The 25,155-nt window shown below is 42.5% G+C and overlaps 1 long non-coding RNA gene across 1 annotated transcript in view; it reads right to left on the bottom strand.

Annotated features, from left to right (window-relative positions):
* Positions 1–24,945, bottom strand: part of LOC145504872 (uncharacterized) — a 607,798-nt gene extending 582,853 nt beyond the window's left edge. Inside the window, exons 1-2 of the long non-coding RNA XR_014052561.1 lie at positions 24,597–24,945; positions 4,442–4,506 (exon numbers count right to left, since the gene is read on the bottom strand). This is a non-coding gene — a long non-coding RNA (uncharacterized LOC145504872). The remainder of the gene's footprint in view (positions 1–4,441; positions 4,507–24,596) is intronic.
* Positions 24,946–25,155: the final 210 nt, after the last annotated feature.

Raw genomic sequence — 25,155 nt, 5'->3', positions numbered from 1 at the left:
TTGTTCTTTATACTAAAGTTATTTTTGTGTGTGTTTGAAATGTTCAAAAAATTTTAATGAAGTCAATTTCATGAAACTGAGAATTCACCAATATTATGAAATTATCTGTGTTCTTAAAGAATATATAACCACCTAGATTGCTATATGGAAATTTTGACGGATACAACTTACAAGTAAATTGCCGTTACCATAGGCTAGTTGATGCGCTGATATGAGAATACTTCCCAGTGTGATCACAGGAGTAGATACAGAGCTTTAAAAGCTCAACAATCATTGTCTATAATGATCATAGAAGCCTATTGTTCAACAAAGGTATTCTCATGCATGTCAATAACAATACCAGTTCCCAACTTTTAACTCCTACTGCATGCCAGGCACTGTAGTAGGTATTTATATATATTATTTCTAATTCTTCCTGCTATCTTAAAAGATTGCTATTCTTATCATCATTTTACAGGGGAGGGAAAAGGTTTGGAAAGTAACACCCAAAGTCACATTTCACCTGGGTGTGTTTCTGAATATTAAAACCAGGGTCTTTCCACTATCCACAGTATAAGAACTCTGCCAAACTTTACTACCTACAAATGCACATGTTCTGATTATGTAGATTCTAATATGATTCTTGCCAAATAAATAAACCAAGATGACTCATAAGTAGAAGGCTGTAAAAAGTTCAGTAGACTTTGGTCCATTTTCAAATTTGTCCTAATGGCCAGGGCAGTATTGTGTGGTGTCCTGTCCCCAGTACTTTCTGGATTCAAACTCCAGTTCTGCCACTTACAACCTGAGTGACCTCTGGCAACTGAACTCCTCTGGGTCTCAGTTTTGACATGACCAAAATGTGACAGTAATACCCACAAGGACAATTGATGAAAAACTCCTAATTTAGTGCCTGGGACATAGTTGGATTCTAAATGTAAGCGGTCTTCTCTTGCCCACTTTTTATGCTTTGTGCATAGAGAAAAATTCCAAATATAACTTTCTTTGAATGCTAACCCTCATTGCCGCTAGCAAAAAGAACCATCTATCACCCAATATATTGCTTTTCTCAGCCCAAGGCAAGGTTGCCTTGAATCTTTCCATATAAAATTCTGTGTTTTAACTTAAACATGATACATAAGTCAGGATTGTATTGCCATTCTCAAGAGTAGCTGGCAGTGGGCAGCAGAATTTATCTTCAATGCAATGTCACTTAAAAAGCTGCTTTAGGAGAAACTGCTCCATGTGCAGCGTTTGCTAATGGGGAAGGGTACAGGGCAACATGCAAACTCTTGGGCTCAATAAGATAAACTCTGCTGCTACTGGCCTTATTTACTAAGAGTTAAAACAGCCTTGACAGGTGAAAAAAAAAAAGCTGACAACCATTTGGAGGAAGACTAAATTAAAGGCTTTTTATTATGCTATAGCTTATATATCATTGACTTTTGGTATCTAAAATTTTAACCTACACACACCTTTCCAAAGACTTCTAGATGTTTTGTGAGTTAACATTTAGATCAATATTTGTCCATGGGAAAAACACCCTGAGAATAAAGACTGCTTTGAGTGACAGGTCCAAAAATAAAATTAATATATATCCTTATATAAACATCTGTGAGCTTTATTTACTAGTAACTCATATGATATGATACTCAATTTGGCCAAAAAGTTAAAAGTAAATTACTTTTAATCTAGGACATCTACCTCTCTCATCTCTGAAGAAGTACTCATGTTCAAATGACACCAAATTTTCTACTTTTAATTAGTTGGCATTTTGATGTCAACCTCCAGACAGCATGAAAGAGATCAGCTCCCAGGAAACTGAGCATGACAAAAATCAAAGCATCTGAAACACAAAAACGCCACCTTGTTGACTTTTGAAACCCCCGTCCTTACTGTCATATATAGAATGGTAGGCAGAAGGAGATGAAAGACTATTACTAACACCCTTTCCACTCTCAAGAAAGGCTCTCCCTTTTCACAGCTCCAGTAAGGTGGCCACCTGAGGTCTAGCTCAGGAGAATTAAGACCTGCTATATGCACTGAGTAAATCTTACAAGTTCTTTAAGGAGGACTCGAGAGACCCAGATATGTTATATACCTCCAACAGCTGCCAATATTTATTTATATTTGAAGTCATTACTCACGAGGGATCGAGACAAACCAAGAAGACAGGAAAACTTTTTGAATTGTAGACACTGGGTAGGATAAAACATTTGCATGTTATATGGACTGATACCCAGAGTAAACTGAAATCCCTGTGGATTTTTGTAGACTTGGAAAATAAGAAAATAATCCCATGGATTTTAGTTATACAGAATAGACAGCAATATAAAAACAAGACAATGGCATAGAAATCACATGAGGAAATGTGTTAGGGGAAATTTTTATAAACCTTATTAGACAGAGAAAGGGAGCACTTTAAAACTACCATCATTTGTTCATCACTGAAATAGTGGTTGTCAACTTCTACCTATGTAAAAAATCATAATGGGCAATGTGTGTGTGTATGTGTGTGTGTGTGTGTGTGTGCGTGTGTGTGTCCACACACGCACACACACACACTCAGTTGTGTCTGACTCTTTGTGACTGCATGGACTATAGCCCACCAGGCTCCTCCGTCCACGAGATTCCCCAGGCAAGAATACTGGAGCAGTTTCTATTTTCTTCTCCAGGGGATCTTCCTGACCCAGGGATCAAACCCGCGTCTCTTGGGTCTCCTGCATCGGCAGGTGGATTCCTTACCACTGCACCACCTTGGGAAGCCAAATGGGCGATGGGTGGCTATTAAAGATTTTGACTCTAAGAAGCCAGCCTCTGCAGCTCTGACTTAGCAAGGCTTGGAAAGTCAAAGCAAGATTAAGAGAATCTTAAGGAGAATGGACACAACTGAAAATACAGAAAGAGATACAAAGAGTAGAAATGAGAAACTAAGTAAAATGAAATGCAATTAAATGTGTTTTTAAAATTAGAAGTAAAATGACAGTTACTAAGGGATGCTGCTGCTGCTAAGTCGCTTCAGTCATGTCCGACTCTGTGCGACCCCATGGCCTGCAGCCTACCAGGCTCCTCTGTCCATGGGAGTTTCCAGGCAAGATTACTGGAGTGGGTTGCCATTGCCTTCTCCGACTAAGGGATGACATAGGAGTAACTTTCTACCCAAAGGAGTAGGGGGGCAGAATACTAGGCAGGGCAGACATTTAGAGCCATAACTTAAGAAAGAATGTTCATTGACAGAGGAGTGGATAAAGAAGATGTGGCGCATATATACAATGTGGCTACTCAGCCATAGACAAGAATGAAATAATGTCATTTGCAGCAACATGAATTATCATAATAAGTGAAGTGAGTCAGACATGGAAAAACAAATATCATTGGTATCACTTATATGTAGAATCTAAAAAAATGATACAAATGAACTTATTTACGAAATAGAAAGACTCACAAACTTAAGAAGTAACCAGAGGGGCCAGTGGGAGTCAGATTGGGAGTTTGGAATTGTTATGTACACACTGCTATATTTAAAATGAATAACAAACAAGGAACTACTGTCAAGAGAATGCTGCTCAATATTTTGCAATAATCTAAATGGGAAAAGAATTTGAAAAAGGAAAGAAACATGTATGTATAACTGAATCACTATGCTATACACCTGAAACTAACCACACTGTTAATCAACTATGCTCCAATATAAAATAAAAAATTTTTAAAAGAATTCCTGAATGAAAAACATGAAAGTATAATAAAAGAGTACATCATGTCCCCCCCAAAAAAACTAACAGAAACAGTCTCAAGTTAGTGTACCTTAAAGATAATAAATCATTGGTATAGCCAAGGAAACAAGGTCAAGTTCTAAAAGAATAAAAAAAAATCAAGCTGGCCTCTGTCATATGCAGATATATTCAACCTTGGAAGACTATTTACACAAATTTCTGCAGCATGGTAGCATGAATCAAGAATTTTATACCTAGCCATATTTGTTGTGATTTTTCGTTTGCCTATTCTAAACAAGCAACCCATTTTACAAGTAGTTTTTAAAAAATACATTTGCATTTTTAAAGAGGATTCCCAAAATTAAGTAAGCTTGCCAAAACCTGGATCCCACATAAGAAAGGCAGCTTACTGTGAGAAATTCTATTTTTTGTTAAAATATAGTTGATTTACAATGTTGTGTTATTTCCTGGCATATAGCAAAGTGATTCAGTTATATACACATTTGTTCTTTTTCATATTCCTCTCCATGATAGTTTATTACAGGATACTGGATATAGTTCCTTGTGCTATACAGTAGGACCTTGTTGTTTAGCTGTTCATCTATTTTTATACAGTAGTTTGTGTCTGCTGATTTCAAACTTCTAATTTGTCCCTCCCCCATCCTCTTTCCTCTTTGGTAAATGCAAATTTGTTTTCTGTGTCTGTGAGTTTGAAGAAACACTGCACAAACATCTGCCAAAGTACATACCAGCTGCCACTGCCAACATGAGGAATCTTCATTCCGTCCACCAGAACTCCTGAGAACGCTTCTCACTGGCAGAAACAAAACAGAACCCTGCTGGCAAGAGTACCTGGGCACACAGTTTTCTAAAATACACGGGCTAGCATAGAAAGGGGCAAAAATGGTACAGAGCTGCTTAAGGAGAGCCCATAAGAATGAGGTCAACTACTCAGAAAAACATCACATGCCTAAAGACGTTTTCTTCTTCTTACTGTCCTATAATCAAATAAACTAATGTAATTAAGTGATTATAAATTAGTGTAATTACATCTTCTAAATTATAGGTCACCGAATTCTCCAACTCATAAATTTATGTTTAAGATTCATTGCAAATAACCTGAAAAAAGCAATAAAAATATCAGTGACACCTTAATCATTAAGAACTAGGGGCATGTAATGATAACAATGAACAAGTGAACAGGGAAGGGTGTTATCACATAGCAACTCTATCCTTTCCCACAGCTATTCCTTTCTCCCTGACACCAAGTGAAATCTCAAGTAAAACCCCAAACTGTCTGGGTTACTCTTGAGTAATAAGAAGTCACATCTAATGCCAAGGACATTCTCAGGTCAGTATTTACTGGGCTGGCCAAAAAGTTCATTTGATTTTAGGTAAAAATGAGACTATTTTTTTTTTTCATTTTCACGAAGAACTTTATTGAACATATTCTTTAACCGAACAAACTTTTTGGCCAACTCAATACACTTTCCAGTCTCATGTAAGAGCCGAAACAGTCAACTTCATTTAAAAATACCTTTCTTCCCAAACCTGCCTGACTCCCTTCACTTGGAGCCAGAAGCCAACAACGGCCAAGGGAAGGAAAAGGTCATGTCTTCCACTCCAGCAGCTGGGCTTCTTCATCACAACTGAGAGTCACTGGTGGCTCCTGACGCTCTGAGGTCAGTACAGGGGCAGGAGAGGGCCAAGTCGGGCGCAGGACGGTTCTTGCCTGCTATCATTGTGACCTGGAAGCGGCTTCTGGGCTTAGGTGGTTTCTAGATCTGACATCCTCTCTTGGAGCACACTGGGAATTCTTTGGCAACCTTCTCATCACATGGATTCACACACCTGCTTATCCATTAATACAAGTTACATCCCTCTGGCCAGGTGCTTATGATGACATCTTGCTCTACGACTTACCCCTCAGAGACAGTCCTCTCAGATGGCATCCTTTTTAAAACGCCCCTAGGCCAACATCTTCACCATGCAAGAGTGGGCTTTGTAGAAGAGCGGATCTGAGGGTTTCTTATTAAAGTGGTCTTCATAGTCTGACACAGAAGTCTCAGACTTTTGTGGAGACAGATTTTCTGAAGACTGTATTTGTAAGATTCCAAACACTAAGACTTTTAGTTGGTGGGAAAGAGGCAGGAAAGGTGCCTAAGAAGGAAGATCATTAACCATAAGTAGCATAAGGATGCAGGGCATTGGGGGCCCAGTCTGGGAGATGGAAGAGGTCTCCCATGTGAGAGCAGCATGCAGTTGGGAGGACGATAAGACCTTCAAAAGAATTCAGACATCTGCCCCACAGCCAGAGAGCAGCTTCCCAGAGGTCCTCCATGACCAGCAAGTTACCCAGAAAAGCAGGACCAGAACCAGTTACACAAGATCAGCTCTGTCTCCCAATTTTCCCTCTCCTCATCCACCCTACACCCTCCGCCACACACACAGGATATTACAACTCGAAGCGAGATGTGCAAAACATATTCCTAAGCAGGCAATACTCACCTCCCAACCTCTAGATGCCAAAATGGGGGACAAATGAAATGATAATGTTATCAGTCCTGGGTATTCATTGGAAGGACTGATGTTGAAGCTGAAACTCCAATACTTTGGTCATCTGATGCAAAGAGCTGACTCATTTGAAAAGACCCTGATGTTGTGAGAGATTGAAGGCAGGAGGAGAAGGGGACGACAGAGGATGAGATGGTTGGATGGCATCACCGACTCAATGCACAAGGGTTTGGGTGAACTCCGGGAGTTGGTGATGGACAGGGAGGCCTGGCGTGCTGCAGTTCATGGGGTCGCAAAGAGTGAGACACGACTGAGTGACTGAACTGAACTGAACCTCCCAACTTGAGGTCCCCCACCCAGTGAGGAAATGAGACACAGAGCAGTTACATTCCAGGCTCTGTTCTCAGTGCCTGACATGTCTTACTTTCATCCTCAGTGACTATGGGGTAGATCCAAGCGTCCTTATGTAAAGGACAGGAAATTGAGGGCAGAGAGTTTAGTCTACACACAGCTACTGCCAAAGAAAAATTTTCTAGTTCTGCCTCAGGAGTTCATGTTCCTAAGCCCCACTGTCTACTAACGGAAAAGGCAAGTTCTAAACAGGTAGGACTGGACTTTTATAACTAAAAGTAGTTGGGGAAGCAAGTAGACCTGCCCAATATGTCCATATAAGATGAGAGAGGGAGATTTGATGTAGCCAATTAGGCACTGTGAACGAACAAGAATAAAAACTCATCCTGAACAGACTCTTCAGAAAAAGTCACATCTCAGCCTAGACTTTCCCACCTTCTATCTTGCTCTTGTCATTGCCACAGCCGCAGTCTGATTTTGGAGCCTGACTGTCAGTTGTGGTCATAAACCTGCTGGGTCACACCCCACCTCCGTGGTGCCACGTGTCTGCTTGATCTATACCTGCAACCTCTTCTCAGGTCCCTTTTCACTCTGACACTCCCATCCCAGTTCCATCTCTTAAATCCTGCCACCTTGCCTAGATGCCACCTTCCTGCCTGTCCCCTTTCTCTGCATTCTCTCTCTTCCTGCTCTTATTTTTAGACCTCTCCTCCCTCCTAAACTATCCTATCACCTCACCTTCTTGATCCTATCATCTTCTATCTCCAACTTCCTCTCCTTTTCAATGCTAAGAATGCTGGATTTACTGAACTTCAGTGTATACCATAAAAACACTAGAGAAGGAAAAGGGAAGACAATTTGGAGGTCGGAAGGGAGGACTCAACCTAAATCCCAGCTCTGAAATTCAGCAGGATATGTGAGCAGTACACAAGAGTCCGCAGACCTCTCCTAAGACCCAGTACATCAGGCAGACATGGCAATTTCCTGAGCTTTGCTTTCACAGTTATACCAGAAGCTGATTCCCCTGCATGCTGGATGTGCATTAGAACACATCTCTAACACACAAAGACCCAGCCCCTCAGAATTCTCAAGCTGTATTTATACAGAAAACGTAAAATCTCCCCCAACTCACTCACATGCATGCATATTAGGGTGTTTACTTCTCTTGATTAAAATATGTACATTTCTGGGAAAATTATAGGAACTGCAGTTTGTTTATTAATTCTTGAAACAGAAAAGCTTATGTCTTCTTAGAAGGAGACCCCCTTCTCCACCCCGAAGTACTATGGAAATTGCCTTCTGGTTCAAAAGTAGTACTGAACATACACACTACCATATGTAAAATAGACAGCCAGTGGGAATTTGCTGTAGGATACAGGGAACCCAAAGCTGGGGCTCTGTGATAACCTAGAGGGGTGGGATGGAGAGGGAGGTGGGAAGGAAGTTTGAGAGGGAGGGGACATATCTATGCCTATGGCTGATTCATGCTGATGCAAGGCAGAAGCCAACGCAGTATTGTAAAGCAATTATCTTCCAATTAAGAACAAAATAAAATTTTAAAAAATAAAAACATTCTTCTGAGATGCTCAGTACCCCAACTCCTTCCCCCAGTATCCTTTGTTACAGCTCAGGCCTGAAATCTGTAGCTATCCTAACTCAGAACATGCTTGGGATGTTTGGATTTGCATAAGTACATTAGATCTTTCCTGAAGGCCGTGTACTGGCCTTGTGGCTCATTTCCACTAATGCAACACTGAAGACGTTTTCCCGCAGTGCATATCCAGCTCTGTCCATTAGAAAGCAGGTCACCTGGGTGCCCTACTGAGCTCCCCCACAACTAGTGAGGGAGACGGCAGAAATGACTCAGCATTCGGCCAGGTCTAGAACAGTCCAGAAATGTGTTTTCTAAGGTAAATGCCAGCACCCTCATAACTACACCTAGACTTCACAATACCTACAGATAAATGCTTTCGAACCTCATTATGGAGCTATCAACAGGCTTCAAGTGCTTAAAATGTGTTATACATCAGAAACACGGTATTTCACTTTCCAAATAGTAAGTTACATATGCTTTATTATAAATAAAGCAGATGTTAAAATAAATTGGCAACATCGCCTTAATTGTACCATAGAGTAAATATTGGGCACTGCATCCCACCTCTAACAAATCAGCATCACTAATTCAGCAGAGAATTTTAGCTTTGCAGTCTTGCTATGCAACTACCATTTCCTGGGCTCTAAGGAGAAAAAAGTAGACCCTACTATGCCTGTCAGAATAGGAGTCGGTGATAAAGATCTTTTGCCTTCATATGTGCACAGCATGTCCTGAACTGCTGAAACTCTAAGGAAATTTCTGGAATACATCAGTCGTCTCTGTGATTTTTAAGGCATGCAACGCACTGTTCCCTTTATCATAAGCTATCCAAGCCACGGCTCTTATCTCAAAAGATTCTTGCCAGTATGATAGAACTCAGTTTATGACCTGAGAGCGTGCAAATAATTCAAACGTCCATATAAAGGGAGCCATTACAAACATCTTTAGATTTTAACCGATTTTCATAAACACTGATCCAAATCCTAGAACATCCCTGAAAATTGCCCTTTTTTAATGAAAATAAAGAATATATGCCAATAAAGAAGAAAGAAAGATATCGTTAAAGGAAAAGAAAAGTACTAGCAAAATATCTTATAATATTTAGAGCTATTTTATTGGTGTCAGGTAATTACACAATGGGCTTCCCTGGTGGCTCAGCAGTAAGGAATCCACCTGCCAATGCTGGAGACGCAAGCTCTATCCCTGAGTCGGGAACCTTGGAGAAGGAAATGGCAACCCACTCCAGTATTCTTGCCTGGGAAATCCCATGGACGGAAAAGCCTGGTGGGCTATAGTCCATGGGGTCGCAAAGACAACTTCGTGACTAAACAACATTTACACAATATGGATGAAGGAAGACTAACTTACTAGACGGTCACTACAGTTTTGTTAACATTACAAAGAAAGCAATGGAATAACTTACCATTCAAAGTTATCTGTTTAGGTAAAGTGAATGTAGCCATGCCTTAATAAAAAGAATTAAATACATTCTGAGGATCTCTTCCAGGCAACAATGTGCCTCCCACATTGCAAGCAGATTCCTTACAGTCTGAGCCACCAGAGAAGCCCGTACACATATATCCACTTTATTTTTGATTCTTTTCCCATATCAGTCATTACAGAGTATTGAGTCGAGTTCCCTGTGCTATCCAGCAATCCCACTTCTGGGAATATAACTGTATAAAACCATAATTTGAAAAGACACGTGCAGCTCAGTGTTCACTGTAGCACTGTTTATAATAGCCAGGACATGGAAGAGCCTAAATGACCACTGACATATGAATGCATAAAGACATGAGACATATATACAATGGAATATTACTCGGCCATAAAAAGGATGAATGAATGCTATTTGCAGCAACATGGATGGACCTAGAGATTGTCATACTGAGTGAAATAAGTCAGACAGAGAAAGACAAATATCATATATTAATAATACCAATTATACATGGAACCTATAAAAAATGGTACAAATGAAGGTATTCACTGTTTTGTAATTTAATGATGCATCCAGTCCAGGAGACTCTGGACCACACAGAGACCGTCAGCTTACAAGCAGAAGAAATGGGCTTGGACAGCAGCCCTGCATGGACAACCTCCCATCAGAAGACCAGGATGGGGAAGCTGCTCTGGTAGCTCTTAGAGGCCACCTCGTGAGAATGATGATCCACAGACTCCTGAGCCTTCCATTTGTTCTGCAAACGGGGCTTCTCTGTCAGCGTGCACTTGAAGCTAATTTCCAAAACTGAAATGAGTTCAGAAGCACTCCGGGTGCTGAACTCAACAGCTTGGTAAGTATCACTGCTTCCACCATCTCCTTCACCTTTGTCTCCTCCCCTGCTCTCTTCTTTACCACCACAGGCTAGATCAAGGTAATTATACTTAGAGATAAATCAAACACCTGACCCTTAAAAACCCTCAACCCTGAGTTATCAGGATAGCTTACTATAACCATCTGATAGTTTACCAGGATGGCTCGATTCACATTTCTGAAGTTAGGGTTTTCATTTACTGAGAAAATTGAAAGATAAAACAATGGTATAGTCAGGCATAAAACATTTAATCAAATCTATATTAAATGTTCAAAAGACAAAGATGTTTTAAATTTTTCCTATTTTCCTTTGTATTACTCAAGAAAATGTAACATTGCTGATATCTATTGTTAAATAAGATACCTGATTCCTATTTCACCTTAAAACATTTCCTAAAAATGTTCTCCTTCAAGCAAACTTTTAATAGTGCACTTAATTAGCATTTCAAAGGATTAGTGTGCCTGTGTTACTACCAGTACATGACTATGTAGGAATACTAGGTATACACAGCAAGAACTTAAAAAACATTCTCACAACAGTTTGTACATATTAATGTGAGTGAAATAAATGATTTAAAATGTGACTAGAAATTGTAAGTTTATTAGAATAAACTTCACATGTCTTTTACCAACAGAACTCACTGCTTAGATTGAATTCTAGTGTGTGATGAGTTTTAAACAAAATTGCCACTTCTAAGTACAAAACACAGATTCACAATTACAATTGTGAAAAGCTGAACATTATATTAGAAATAGTATCTAAAACTTCAGACATGGTATCTAGGATTTAAGATCATGACTATCACCTACAAGTTATAGAAGAGAAATTAAAATTTATAGAAGAGAACTTAATTTCCACCATTAACTTTTAAACAAAGAGCTCTAAAAAGGAGATATAAAATGCAAGTGACAGAAAACCTATCCCTAAACCTTCTTTTAAAAAAGGAACGTGTTAATTCTGTACTTTGCAAGCCCAGGAATGGGTGGGTCTAGGGGTCCTGATGCTGAGAGACGTCTCTCTCTCTCTCATCTGTGCTAACTCTACTTCCAAGCAGGCTTCCCCAACAAGGGGAGAAGGATGTTAATGACAAGTTCAAGCTCAGAGATGACCAGTTCAGCAAGCTCAGCAGAAAGAGGGCAGCTTTATCTGACAGTGCCAGCAAAGATCCAGGGTGCCTGTGTGCACAGTCATGCCAGACTCTTTGCGACCCCATGAACTGCCAGGCTCCTCTGTCCAAGGGATTTCCCAGACAAGAATACTGGAGTGGGTTGCCGTTCTCTTCTCCAGGGGATCTTCCCAACCCAGGGATTAAACAGGCATGTGTGGCAACTCCTGCATTGTCAGGTGGGTTCTTCACCACTCATGCCACCTGGAATCCCTATCTGATTTAGCCAGGTCAGGAGTTGGAGGTGGTGTCAGTCCCCTCCAGGACACATGGACCACAAGCGAGCAAGATACATTCTTCCAAAGAGAAATCTGGTCCCGCTACCGAATAAGCACACACAGCTGCTTTCCCCTACATGAACCTTAACAGTATATGTGGAATCTTCCACCGGCAACAACCAATTCTCAAATCTCAGCAGGCTGGGTTATGGGGAGGGGAGTGAGGCCCAAGAGGAAAGAGAGATATATATACTTAAAGCTGATTTATTTTGCTGTACAGTAGAAACGAACAGAACACTGTAAAGCAATTATACTCTAATAACAAAAAATAATGGTAAAAATATATATATCCCAGCAAGAGGACAACTCACTTCTGACACTACCTACGCAGAGACAGAGTCAGATTCCACAGGTAAAGGGCTCAGCCCCACAAGATCACCCTCCACTTCAGGGGCCAGTCACAAGCCCTTCTTGTTACCTGCACTTCTGACCAACTGGCTACAAGCTCAAGGTTGCAATGATTCCCTCACCATATTCAATACTAGGAGAGCTCACGGAACTCAAGAAAATCTGTTTGCTCACTGGATCACTGATTTTTATCGCAAAGGATATTTAAAGGATTTGAATCAACAGCCATATGAAGAGACAAACAGGGCAAGGTCCCCAACACAGGCACTCCTGTCTTCATGGCCTCTCATGGTGCCATGCCCAACGATTCCGATTCCCCAAGTGCAGAAGCCCTTCAAAGGCCAAAAAGTGTCCTTTCAGGTTTTATGGAGCTTCATTTGTTACACAGTCATGACTGATGAAGTCACTAGGCAACAGTAGATGATTTAACCTCAAGCCTCTCCCAGAAACATGGGACGGGTGGGACTGAAAGGTCCAACCTGCTCATCACGTGGTTAGTTCTCCTGGCAAAGGGTCTCATCCTCAGGTGCTTCTGAAAGTCACCTTATTCACTTAACAAGACACCTTTCTCACTCGCACTTAGTATATCCCAACGGTCTGGGGAACCGTGAGCCAGGAACTCTGAATGAAGACCAAGTATCTATTAGAAATCTATTTTGGTCATCTCAATGACGACTATGTGCTCAGCTATGAGGCCCCAACAGCTGGAGCCTATGCCGTTCCCAAAGCCCAACCCTCCTCCTCCAGCCTCACTGTCCACGGCCAGAGTGCCCAGCCCCCACCCCCTGTACTGGGGAGGGGACCTGGCTGCCCAGAGCCCTCCACTCAGCCCCAGAGACCTTCTGCCCAAATTGAGAGCTGCCTCCTGCCGCACACAGATGGCAAAGCAGACACAAGATAGCACCAGCAGGAGGTGTCAGTGCCCTGAGAACCTCTGCTGATCCTGCCCAAGGGCCAAGGATGTCAAGAAAGTGCTGTCCATCTGACTGGAAAAACCCCCAGGAATTCCTATAATTCCTGGATTTAAAAAAAAAAAATCATGAAAAGTCTAAACAACTGAAAACTTTAAACAATTGAAACCTATCTCCTACATCTATCAAGACAAAGAACAGAAGCTTCATTCAGCCACACAGAACAGAATACTGTTTCATAGGAAAATATAAGCCTCGCCTTCTAGGACCCCACACAAGGCAGGGACTGAAGAAGGTTCTCACATCTAGAAACGCCCATCTAAATGGCCCACCCACGAGAATTAAGTCTGATAAGTTATCTGTGGAATTCAACTGGCTATTAATTATAAACTGCAATTGCCCAAAGACATTATCTCTCTGGTACCTTTAGCCACAAGGTATATCATCTAACTTGTATTATTTACTTTTATACCTGTTTTAGGGCAAGTGCCATGCATGGCCTATCATTTTTTTATCTCATGTAATGCTGTCTGGTTCAGATGGCATTGTTTAGCCATTTATTATTTGATAAATATTCAAGGAGATCAGTCCTGGGTGTTCATTGGAAGGACTGATATTGAAGCTGAAACTCCAATACTTTGGCCACCTCATGCGAAGAGTTGACTCTTTGGGAAAGACCCTAATGCTGGGAAGGATTGGGGGTTGGAGGAGAAGGGGACAACAGAGGATGAGATGGCTGGATGGCATCACCGACTCGACGGACATGGGTTTGGGTAGACCACAGAAGTTGGTGATGGACAAGGAGGCCTGGCGTGCTGCGATTCATGGGGTCACAAAGAGTCGGACACGACTGAGCGACTGAACTGAACTGATCTGCCCTGATAGTTAATATTCTAAGGAAAAAGATACGGTTCTCCATTTCAGGTTCTCATCACTAGGCCCCATGAAACTACACAGAGAAAGAAGCAAGGTTTGTACGAGCAGTCATGTCATAACTTTTAAAAATTATTTAGAAGATTCTTCAGAGGAGATCAAACCAGTCAATCCTAAAGGAAATCAACCCTGATTATTCATTGGAAGGACTGATGCTAAGGCTGAAGTTTTGATACTTTGGCCACTTAATGCGAAGAGCCAATTCACTGGAAAAAGACTCTGATGCTGGGAAGGATTGAAGGCAGGAGGAGAAGGGGGCGGCAGAGGATGAGATGGTTGGACATGAGTCTGAGTAAACTCCAGGAGATGGTGAAGGACAGAGAAGAAGGACTTCAGAGACTTGCTGAAGTCCAGGGATCAAAAAGAGTAGGACACAGCTTAGTGACTGAACAACAACAAAGTCTTGATTTTTAAGTATTACTTAAGAGTTTCACCAGAAAAAAATGTTTTTTCTTGCATTTGTTGCTTGAAAGTTTGGGGGCTGCTTCCAAAAAAAATTGAATTTAAGAAAAAACAATGCATTCTTACTTTTTGAAATGTCATTGTATAGTGTTGGGATTAAAATGCAAATTGTAGTTATTTCCTCTAAGTGGTTTCCATTAAGATAACACCACTGTGAAACATTTCCATTCCTTGGTTCTATCTTTTTACAATATATACCCAGCACTGTGAGACTCAGTGTTGCTACTTAGCAAATTATCTCTACTCCTGTTTTGCATATGCTTTGTCATACTTTTCTCAAACACATTATCACCATTTTCTCATTCTGAGTCATTGGGACCCAGCTTTCTCTATGCAGGAGACTGAGTTTAGATCCACAGGGCTGTGTATACCTAGTCTAATTCCTCTCGAGTAATTGAGGCTATGTTAAACAGTAAAGAAATGGCAACCCACTCCAGTGTTCCTTCCTGGAGGGTTCCATGGATGGAGGAGCCTGGTGGGCTGCAGTCTATGGAATTGCAAAGAGATGGACATGACGAGCCACTGAGCATGCACGCACACAAACAATAAAACATATCACAAATTCTTTTTTCTCAAAAGTCAGACAACTGTCTTACACGGAAATCAGAAAGCCTGTGAATCTATATGCCCTCCTCTTTGTACAGGTTGGACTTTTCACACTGGTCTACATATGAGACCACACCCCAGCCTCATATGTTGATAAGCAACATTAACATAGAACTCTGCATTCAGATGGGTATAGCTTTCCTTTTCTCCTTTGCCTTTAGCTTCCCTTCTTTCCTCAGTTATTTGTAAGGCCTCCTCAGACAACCATTTTGCCTTTTTGCACTTCTTTTTCTTGGGGATGGTCTTGATCACTGCCTCCTGTACAACGGCACGATCCTCCACCCATAGTTCTTCAGGCACTAGTCTATCAGATCTAGTCCCCTGAATTTGTTTGTCACTTCCACTGTATAATGTAAGGGATTTGATTTAGGTCATATGTGAATGATCTAGTGGTTTTCCCTACTTTCTTCAATTTAAGTCTGAATTTGGTAATAAAGAGTTCATGATCTGAGTCAGAGTCAGCTCTTGGTCTTGTTTTTGCTGACTGTATAGAGCTTCTCCAGTTTTGGCTGCAAAGAATATAATCAATCTGATTTCAGTATTGACCATCTGGTGATGTCCATGTGTAGAGTCTTCTCTTGTGTTGTTGGAAGAGGGTGTTTGCCATGACCAGTGCATTCTCTTGGCAGAACTCTATTAGCCTTTGCCCTGCTTCATTCTGTACTCCAAGGCCAAATTTGCCTGTTACTCCAGGTATTTCTTGACTTCCAACTTTTGCATTCCAGTCCCCTATAATGAAAAGGACATCTTTTTTGGGTGTCAGTTCTAGAAGGTCTTGTAGGTCTTCATAGAACCATCCAACTTCAGCTTCTTAAGCATTACTAGTTGGGGCATAGACTTGGATTACTGTGATATTGAATGGTTTGCCTTGGAAATGAACAGAGATCACTCTATCGTTTCTGAGATTGCATCCAAGTACTGCATTTCAGACTCTTTTGTTGACTATGAGGGCTACTTCATTTCTTCTAAAGGATTCTTGCCCACAGTAGTAGATATAATGATCATCTGAGTCAAGTTCATCCATTCCAGTCCTTCATTTTGGGGGGGCTCCAAAATCACTGCAGATGGTGACTGCAGCCATTAAATTAAAAGACACTTGCTCCTTAGAAGAAAAGTTATGACAACCCTAGACAGCATATTAAAAAGCAGAGACATTACTTCGCCAACAAAGGTCCATCTAGTCAAAGCTATGGTTTTTCCAGTAGTCATGTATGGATGTGAGAGTTGGACTATAAAGAAAGCTGAGCGCCGAAGAATTGATGCTTTTGAACTGTGGTGTTGGAGAAGACTCTTGAGAGTCCCTTGGACTGCAAGGAGATCCAACCAGTCCATCCTAAAGGAGATCGGTCCTGAACATTCATTGGAAAGACTGATACTGAAGCTGAAACTCCTTTGGCCACCTCATGCAAAGAACTGACTCACTGGAAAAGACCCTCACGCTGGGAAAGGTTGAAGGCAGGAGGACAAGGGGATGACAGAGGATGAGATGGTTGGATGGCATCACCAACTCAATGGACATGAGTTTGAGTAAACTCCAGGAGTTAGTGATGGACAGGGAGGCCTGGCGTGCTGCGGTTCATGGGGTTGCATAGAGTCGGACATGACTGAGCAATGGAACTGAACTGAACATTAACATGGACTCAAATGACCACTTTGATTTTCAGCCTGAGAAAGGCCACCCTCCCAGAACTGACTCCTACACACCAGCTTGAAATCTTACTATTGGAGATTCAGTCCACCATGGAGGGAAAATAAAAAATATATATAATAAAAAGAATCCCTGGGCCAGTGGAAGGAAGAAGGAACTAAAAGGAAAGTTGAAGCTACCCCAAGTACTTCATGTGTGCGGTCATGCTCAGTCACTTCAGTCATGTCCAACTCTTTGCGACTCTACGGACTGCAGCCCATCAGGATCCTCTGTCCGTGGGGTTCTCCAAGTAAGAATACTGAGGTGGGTTGCCATGCCATCCTTTAGGGGACTTTCCGCATCCAGGGATCAAACCCACATCTCCTGCATCTCCTGCACTGCAGGCAGGTACTTTATCACTGAGCCACTGGAGAAGCCCCAAGTACTTTATACCTTCCCTTAGGTCAGCCCTGACTGTCCCTTCATTTATATCCTTGATAAGGAAGCACAGCCAGTGCATAAGAACTAGGGGGCAATCAGTAGAACAGAATGTCTGTCCAGCACTGACCAGCCCCAGGCCTCAGTCCAGAATGGAAGAGGCGGCAGTGGGCAACTTGGCATGGAGGTAGGTGGTAGGAGGTGCTTGTACTGTACCAATGTTTGATGCTTTTGAAGATTCACAATGAAGTGGTGGATTTTCTACCAAAAAAGCACAAAATCATCAATAGCACAGGAAAAAAATGGAAGCCCCTTCATATTAAGCTTTAATACCTATTTAAAATTTCCAGGAAAATATTACATAGCATAGTAGAAATTTACACAGAGAGGGAGACACATGATATTTAAGAACAATACCTTGGGCTTCTCTGGTGACTCAGTGGTAAAGAGTCTGCCTGCCAATGCAGAGGACATGGGTTCAATCTCTGATCTGGGAGAATCCCACATGCCGCCGAGTTGCTCAGACAGTGCTCCACAGCTACTCAGCCTGTGCTCCAGAGCCAGAGAACCACAACGACTGAGCCCACGTGCCCTATAGCCTGTGCTCCGTGTCAAGAGGAGCCACTGCAAGGAGAAGCCTACACACTACAACTAGAGAAAAGCCTGCGCAGCCACGAAGACCCAGCACAGTCAAAATAAACAAATTAAATCAAAGAACAATACCTTGAGGATATGTCCTAGGAAACTTTCCTTTGAGCTTGTGATTTCTTCCTCTGACCAAATAGTGCCACTTATTACAGTCCTGTGCATTGTTCTGCACCAGTAAGCTGAGTAGGTAGCAAATGTAATTGGATTATTAAAAATCTTATTTTCTCCTGATTACATATTCTAGTCTCCAACTAATGACGACATGAGGCATTTAAACAAGTTTGATTAAAATTCTAAGGGTCATGACCTGTGAATCACATGATGTTACTTCCAAAGTTCTGGGAATACAATTGAGGGCTCAACAATGAAGTCTACTGTCTCAACATCACCAGCAAATGTCTTGCACACCACAAAAAACCATGATCAATCCCACCATCTGATACTGTTCTGTATAAAAATGGAACACTACAAGTCCTCCTGATTTGACCTTTGATAGTAATGTTACATAGCATGATGGAGGAGCATTCTGAGAGGTAAGAGAAAGAGGAATCAAGTCATTTATTCAAAGCTGTTTGAAGCACATTCTATTCCATGTGGGCTTTCCAAGGAAATCCTAAATTTGAGGAAAGCAACTGATTCATTTTGATGGCTTCTAACACACTTAAGAAGTTGATGTGTCAAGAAATGCCCTAAGGAAGCTTCTAAAGTTTTTAAACCAAATATTTTGCCTTTATCTTTATTCACTGCCACCAGAATACTAATGATAAAATCTGAAACTATGTTCCAAGAACTGTACTAATGCTCATTTTATGTAAGTTGCAACAGAGACCATGTGGCCTGCAAAGCCATAAATAGTCACTATCTGGCCTTTCCTGGTCTGAAAACTCTGTGTCAAACCCTGTCCCAATCTAAGCTCAAGATGTTTTAAGATGCTCCCTGCTTCATTGCTTTGGTTAAATGTTGACTTATCCTGTTTTGGATAGTCAGAGTCTCTGCATTTAAATTCTGCAGCTCAACTCTGCTTACTAAGAATCAACAGACTCTCGACAGCTCTCATAAATTTACACGTTGCTGAGAAAAAAAAAAAGGATCTTTATACACATCCATTTCGCTTCTGTACTGTAAATTTTACCTTCCAGGTATTCCATATGACTTATATCATATGTAAGTCTCATCTGACTTTTATAAGGAAGGTATGTGCTGGTGGTGGTTTAGTCACTAAGTCGTGTCCAACTCTTGTGACCCCTGGCAGTCTTGGCAGGACTGTAGCATGCCAGGCTCCTCTGTCCATGGGATTCTCCAGGCAAGAATACTGGAGTGGGTTGCCATTTCCTTCTCCAGGGGATCTTCCCAACCCAGGGATTGAACCCTGGTCTCCTGCATTGCAGGCAGATTCTTTACTGACTGAGCAACAAGGGAAGCTCTAAGGAAGGTATACGATCACATTAAAGGAATCCCAACTGTTTCCAACTATCTAACTGAGCAAATGATTAGTCAATCAGAGATTTTAGTCTATTTTTCATCTCGTAGCTAGTAAATAAAGCTCTAAATTTTAGTCACTAATCTCATTTAAAAGGGAGAGACCAATTCATGCTTGTTTCATGACAACAGTAGTTCTCTGTGAAACAGCAAGCCCTTAGAAGACCCTACCTGCCTCCTGAGAAACCTGTGTGCAGGTCAAGAAGCAACAGTTAGAACGGGACATGGAACAATGGACTGGTTCCAAATTGGGAAAGGAGTACGTCAAGGCTATATATTGTCACCCTGCTTATTACTTCTATGCAGAGGACATCATGAGAAATGTCAGGTTGGATGAAGCACAAGCTAGAATCGAGATTGCCGGGAAAAATATCAATAATGCCAATACGCAGATGACACCACTCTCATGGCAGAAACCAAAGAAGAACTGAAGAGCCTCTTGATGAAAGTGAAAAAGGAGAGTGAAAAAGCTGGCTTAAAATTCAACATTCAAAAAATTAAGATGATGGCATCCGGTCCCATCACTTCATGGTAAATAGACAGGGAAACAATGGAAACAGGGACAGACTTTATTTCCTTGGGCTCCAAAATCACTGCAGATGGTGACTGCATCTTTTTTGATGAAATCAAAAGACACTTGCTCCTTGGAAGAAAAGCTGTGACAAACCTAGACAGCAATTCAAATGCAGAGACATCACTTTATCAACAAAGGTCAGTCTAGTCAAGGCTATGGTTTTTCCAGTAGTCATATATAGATGTGAGAGTTGGACTATAAAGAAAGCTGAGCACCAAAGAATTGATGTTTTTGAACTGTGGTATTGGAGAATACTCTTAAGAGTTCCTTGGACTGCAAGGAGATCAAACAAGTCAATCCTAAAGGAAATCAGTCCTGAATATTCATTTGAAGGACTGATGCTGAAGTTGAAGCTCCCAATACTTTGGCCACCTGATATGAAGAACTGACTCCTTGGAAAAGACCCTGATGCTGGGAAAGATTGAAGGCAGGAGGAGAAGGGGACAACAGAGGATGAGATGGTTGGATGGCATCACCGACTCAATGGACATGAGTTTTGAGTAAGCTCTGGGAGTTGGTGATGGACAGGGAGGCCTGGTGTGCTGCAGTCCATGGGGTCACAAAGAGTCGGACGTGACTGAGCAATTGAACTGAATTGAGCCAGCACGAGAACAAAGAGTAAGAAAGTTCGAAGGGACAGAGGTGGCACATTCAGAAGGAAAGATGTTGAACAACTGCTGGTAATCTTTCTGTTCATCTCCTTCATCTGAGCAGCTCAGTTCCTATAGCTGCCTGCCCTTCCATCTTTCCATCCCACCCCCCCTCTCCCCACCCTTATTTTTCTTTTTCTTGTTTTCTCTTTCCTTGCCTCCTGGAAGATAAGAGCAGAACCCCCTATCAGACAGGAAAGAAAAAGAAAGCAAGAGAGAAAGAATTAATTTTGTCACTTCTCTGCTCAAACCCTGGTCCCAAACCCACCCTGTCCCAGAGGCTGACATTGCCATGTATTTTGCTGTGAGTGACATTACACATTCAAAATGAAATACTCCCAAAAGCAGTAAACTGTCCTAGAGAGAGACTTCAGCCATGTGCATTATGTAGGCTCACTAATTAACACAAAGCCTCAAAATGAACACATAGAAGCAATTAGGTCCAAACCAAAAGGAAATCACAGTCTTCACAGAGGATGGTTAATAAATATGGAAATCCTGACCTATTCCCCAGGGATGCTCTCAATATTCAGGTTACAGTTCAGGTCAGGGCAGGAAGAAACAGGGTAAAAAGAGGTAGCATATATGGACTAAGAGGATTCTAGAAGAACTACTGAATGATTTTCAGGAGAAATGACCTTTACTGCTAGCAATGAAAAAGTCTTTGGGGACCTTTGATAAGATCCTCCACAGAGCAAAGGGGGAAGCTCCAGAGTCACACCCATGGGAAATAGAAGTAGAAACAGAATCTTCATATCCAAAGGACAAAGATAAAAGAATAAGGCTTTGAAGCCTAAAAACCCGAGGCTCCTTCTCATCCATATCTCATTATACTTCTCTATCATTCTGCAACACAGCAGTCCTAATTAAAAGCAGTAATTGAAAGAGAACCAGAAGGGCAGAGCAGGAAGGGAGGATGAAAGAAAGAAGAGGGAAGGAGGGCCGGGAGAAGGTAAGAAACATGAGCAAGAATGAGCTGGAAACTCGAAAAGACTCAAAGACAATTGTTGGCTGGAAAACAGAAATCTGGTATAAAAAAATCAAAGTAGCACAAGGGAAGAACAATGTAAGGGAAGGTGGATCAAGGACAAGAACCAGGGAACAAAGGGAGGGACTGAGCTCACTGAAAAAGAGAACTAAGGAAAGAATTAATAGAGAATTAATCCCCAGAAGCGGAGAATGAAATGGCAACTCACTCCAGTACTCTTGCCTGGAAAATCCTATGGACGGAGGAGCCTGGTAGGCTGCAGTCCATGGGTTCGCTAAGGGTCGGACACGACTGAGTGACTTCACTTTCACTTTTCACTTTCATGCATTGGAGAAGGAAATGGCAACCCACTCCAATGTTCTTGCCTGGAGAATCCCAGGGACGGGGGAGCCTGGTGGGCTGCCGTCTGTGGGGTCACACAGAGTCGGACACGACTGAAGTGACTTAGCAGCAATCCCCAGAAGGAGGAGGAGGAGGAAGTAGAAACAACAATGAAAGCTGCTGCTGCTTAATCTCAGTTGTGTCCGAATCTTCACAACTCCAGTGACTGTGCCAGGCTCCTCTGTCTATGGGGTTGGGCAAGAATACCGGAGTGGGTTGTCATTTCCTTCTCCAGGGGATCTTCCCAACCCAGGGGTCAAATCCACTTCTCCTGCATGGGCAGGCAGATTCTTTACCACTGAACCATCAGGGAAGTCCTGATGAAAGACACAATTAATCCAAAAACAGGGAGCTACAAAATACTAGTTTTTAAGTTACCACCAGAAATCTGAAACCACAGTGGTACTACTGGTATGTTGTTTTCAAAAAATTATTTACATCAAAAGAGAGAAGAGATACTCATTTTCAGCATCTCGGTTCAGGATGGAAGGAGAGTAAGATTAGGGATAAGTAGGGGACTTTGAGATGCAGACTGAAAATTCTGGTGAGTTCAGGAAGAGACCTCAACACAACTGGCTATTCAAGGACAGTGAGAGGGAAAGGCATCATGGCATGTTGAGAAGGGTGTTCTTTGAACATGCTCTGGGGAATAAAGCATCTTTACTAGTCATTCTATACGGAAAGAGAGGGAGAATGAAAAATTGCATTGTCCAGGTCACTGTGTGCCTAGTACAAAGTACAGGCTCATTAAACTCATCTCTTTTATTCATGTTGCAAAATAAATACCATGGGTTAAAGGACACTGGAAATCTCAATCTGAGAACTGTGAGAGGCAGCCACATATTTCTGAAGCTGTAACCAAAAATGACCCAACATCTCTCTAAAAAAACAACTTCCACTTGAACTCCTAAGCCTAACACAAGATCCCACCCACTTAACACAAGATCCCACCCACTTTGTACATAATCTCACTTTATTGTCACAGCATGCCTGAAAGAGATATTAACCTCTCCAATAAACTTTACAAGACTAACGCTCAAAGAATTTCAGTGTCTTACCCATTGGTCAATGAAGACCTCTGAGAAATGGACCACATCTACCAAGATATAAACGCCACAAGGCCATGGGTTTGGGATCTGGGTCTATTTTGGTCTCAGCCATTCCCTCTTAGAAAAACACCTGACACAAAGAAACTAAACAAGAATTTATTGACTGAATAAATAAATGAGTGAATGTCTGTTTATGATTAGACAATGAACATGGCTAGGAAAAAAAAAAACAACACATCACCTTGCCCATCGGTCTTATTTTAAATTCATGATGGTTAACCTCCAAAGTGGGCTCATAGCCTTCACAAAGCAGTCCAAGGTCTTTCAGTCCATTTTATTTATATATTCTATTTAAAGCCATGAGTCAGGATCAGCTCACCTCAAAGTGAGTGGAGGAAAAAGATCTCAAGTTTACAAGCCAGGGAGGTAAGGAAAAACCAGAAAACTCTGAGGAAGAGGAGCTAGTGTGGCAGGGGAATAACCTAAGAGAATACGGTGCCCTGGAAGCAAAGAGAAAAGAGAATTTCAAAACGGAAGGGACAACCGGTCAGTTTCCCTAAGAAATAGACTTCAAGAAGCTTTACTACGTAAGTAGGAAACATGGAATTGTACAGAGGCCTTGACCAGTTTTACAGGGGGCTCAGAGGCTGGGAGAACCCTGTGTATCAGGGGTCCCCAACCTCTGGGATCTAATGCCTGATGAACTGAGGTGGAGCTGATGCAACAGTAATAGAAATAAAGTGCACAGTAAATATAATGCATTTGAATCATCCCCAAACCATCTCCTCTACTTCACAGCCTGGTCTGTGGAAAAATCCTCTTCCATGAAACTGGTCCCTGGTGCCCAAAAGGTTGGGGACTGCTGCTGGAGATATTCCGCCTCAAAGCAAGAGGCCAGCATCCACCTGTCACCGGACGCAGCTGGTCTCTGCACCTGACACTCATCCTCATTCACCTGCCTCTTTCACCAGACGCACTCTACCCTGGGGGTTGACACCAAACTCCCCTCCTATCACCAAACCAATAATTAAAGCCAAGTCACAATATAATGTGGCAGCCAAGTGCTGGGCCTGCTGAAAGAGGAAAGGTGCTTAAGGCCAGAAGAGCTGCGGGATTTAGCAACATATTTGTGCTTCCTCACACCTTGTGCCCCGGGGTCCAATAGGTTTAGCTCTCATGCTCACTTGTGTGGCGTGAACACTGAGCACGTCTCACCACCTCCCTCGCCCCCGCCTTGAGAGCTTCTGTCATCAGATGGTGCCCCTGAGACCACCTCCCGTGGTGCTTATACATGGAGTCTCTCTGAGGTCCCCTGGGCTCTCGAAGATTTTGACTTCAGAGCTCAATACTATTCTCTCCAACAGTATGTTGGTCCTAATTCCCCGTGACTTCAATATACACAGAACATTCCTGCAACACCCTGCCATTTCGGCTCCTTCCCATCTTCTCCTCCAAGGAGCCTGTGGTCTCCCCCTCCGCTCCCTCGCGAGGTGACCCACAGCCCACACGACGCCGCACTCCGTCTGCCGCCGCCACGAGGCAAAACCACTACGGACTGGAGAGGACAGGCCGAACCCAGCCCGGTTGGTTACTCACTCGCTGGAGGGCTGTCTCTTCACATCTGATGCTGGACCTTGAAGGCCTCGGGGCAGGCGGTCGTAAATTAGATGGAGAAAAGCAAAGAGAGGTGACAACCCAGAGAACGGTCTGGAAACGGAGTCCGTCTCTGGCCGCCTCCGATCTTGAGGAAGCGGGCATCTCTCGAGACACAGAGCTGGCCCAGGGGCTGGAGAAGCTGTGGGAGAATCCAGGGTGGTGCGAAGGCAGGACCAGGGCCGGCTCACATTGGGGGTGACCACCAGCAAATAGGCGACGTCCGTGAGCGAAAGCGCCAGCTCTGAGCAGGAAAGAAGATGGCGGCAGCCCCACGCCTGCGCCCAACCCCACCCCCACCCCACTCAACCCACACCCCCCACCACCTCCACCCGACTCCCTCCCCCCATAGAAAAGGGCAAGAAGAAAATCTGGGGAGTGTGGCCCACCTGGGCCCACCTGGATCTTTACAGAACTAGCCCACCATCATTTTAACTCAATATTGACCAGGAGATTTTTGGAGAAACTTAACACCTGTGGTCATCAATTTTTCCTCTGGCTG

The sequence above is a fragment of the Giraffa tippelskirchi genome, chromosome 5 (assembly GCF_054371585.1).
Source record: "Giraffa tippelskirchi isolate mGirTip1 chromosome 5, T2T-mGirTip1v1.2.pri, whole genome shotgun sequence".
NCBI lineage: Eukaryota > Metazoa > Chordata > Mammalia > Artiodactyla > Giraffidae > Giraffa > Giraffa tippelskirchi.
This window is presented reverse-complemented; position numbering and strand designations above follow the sequence as displayed.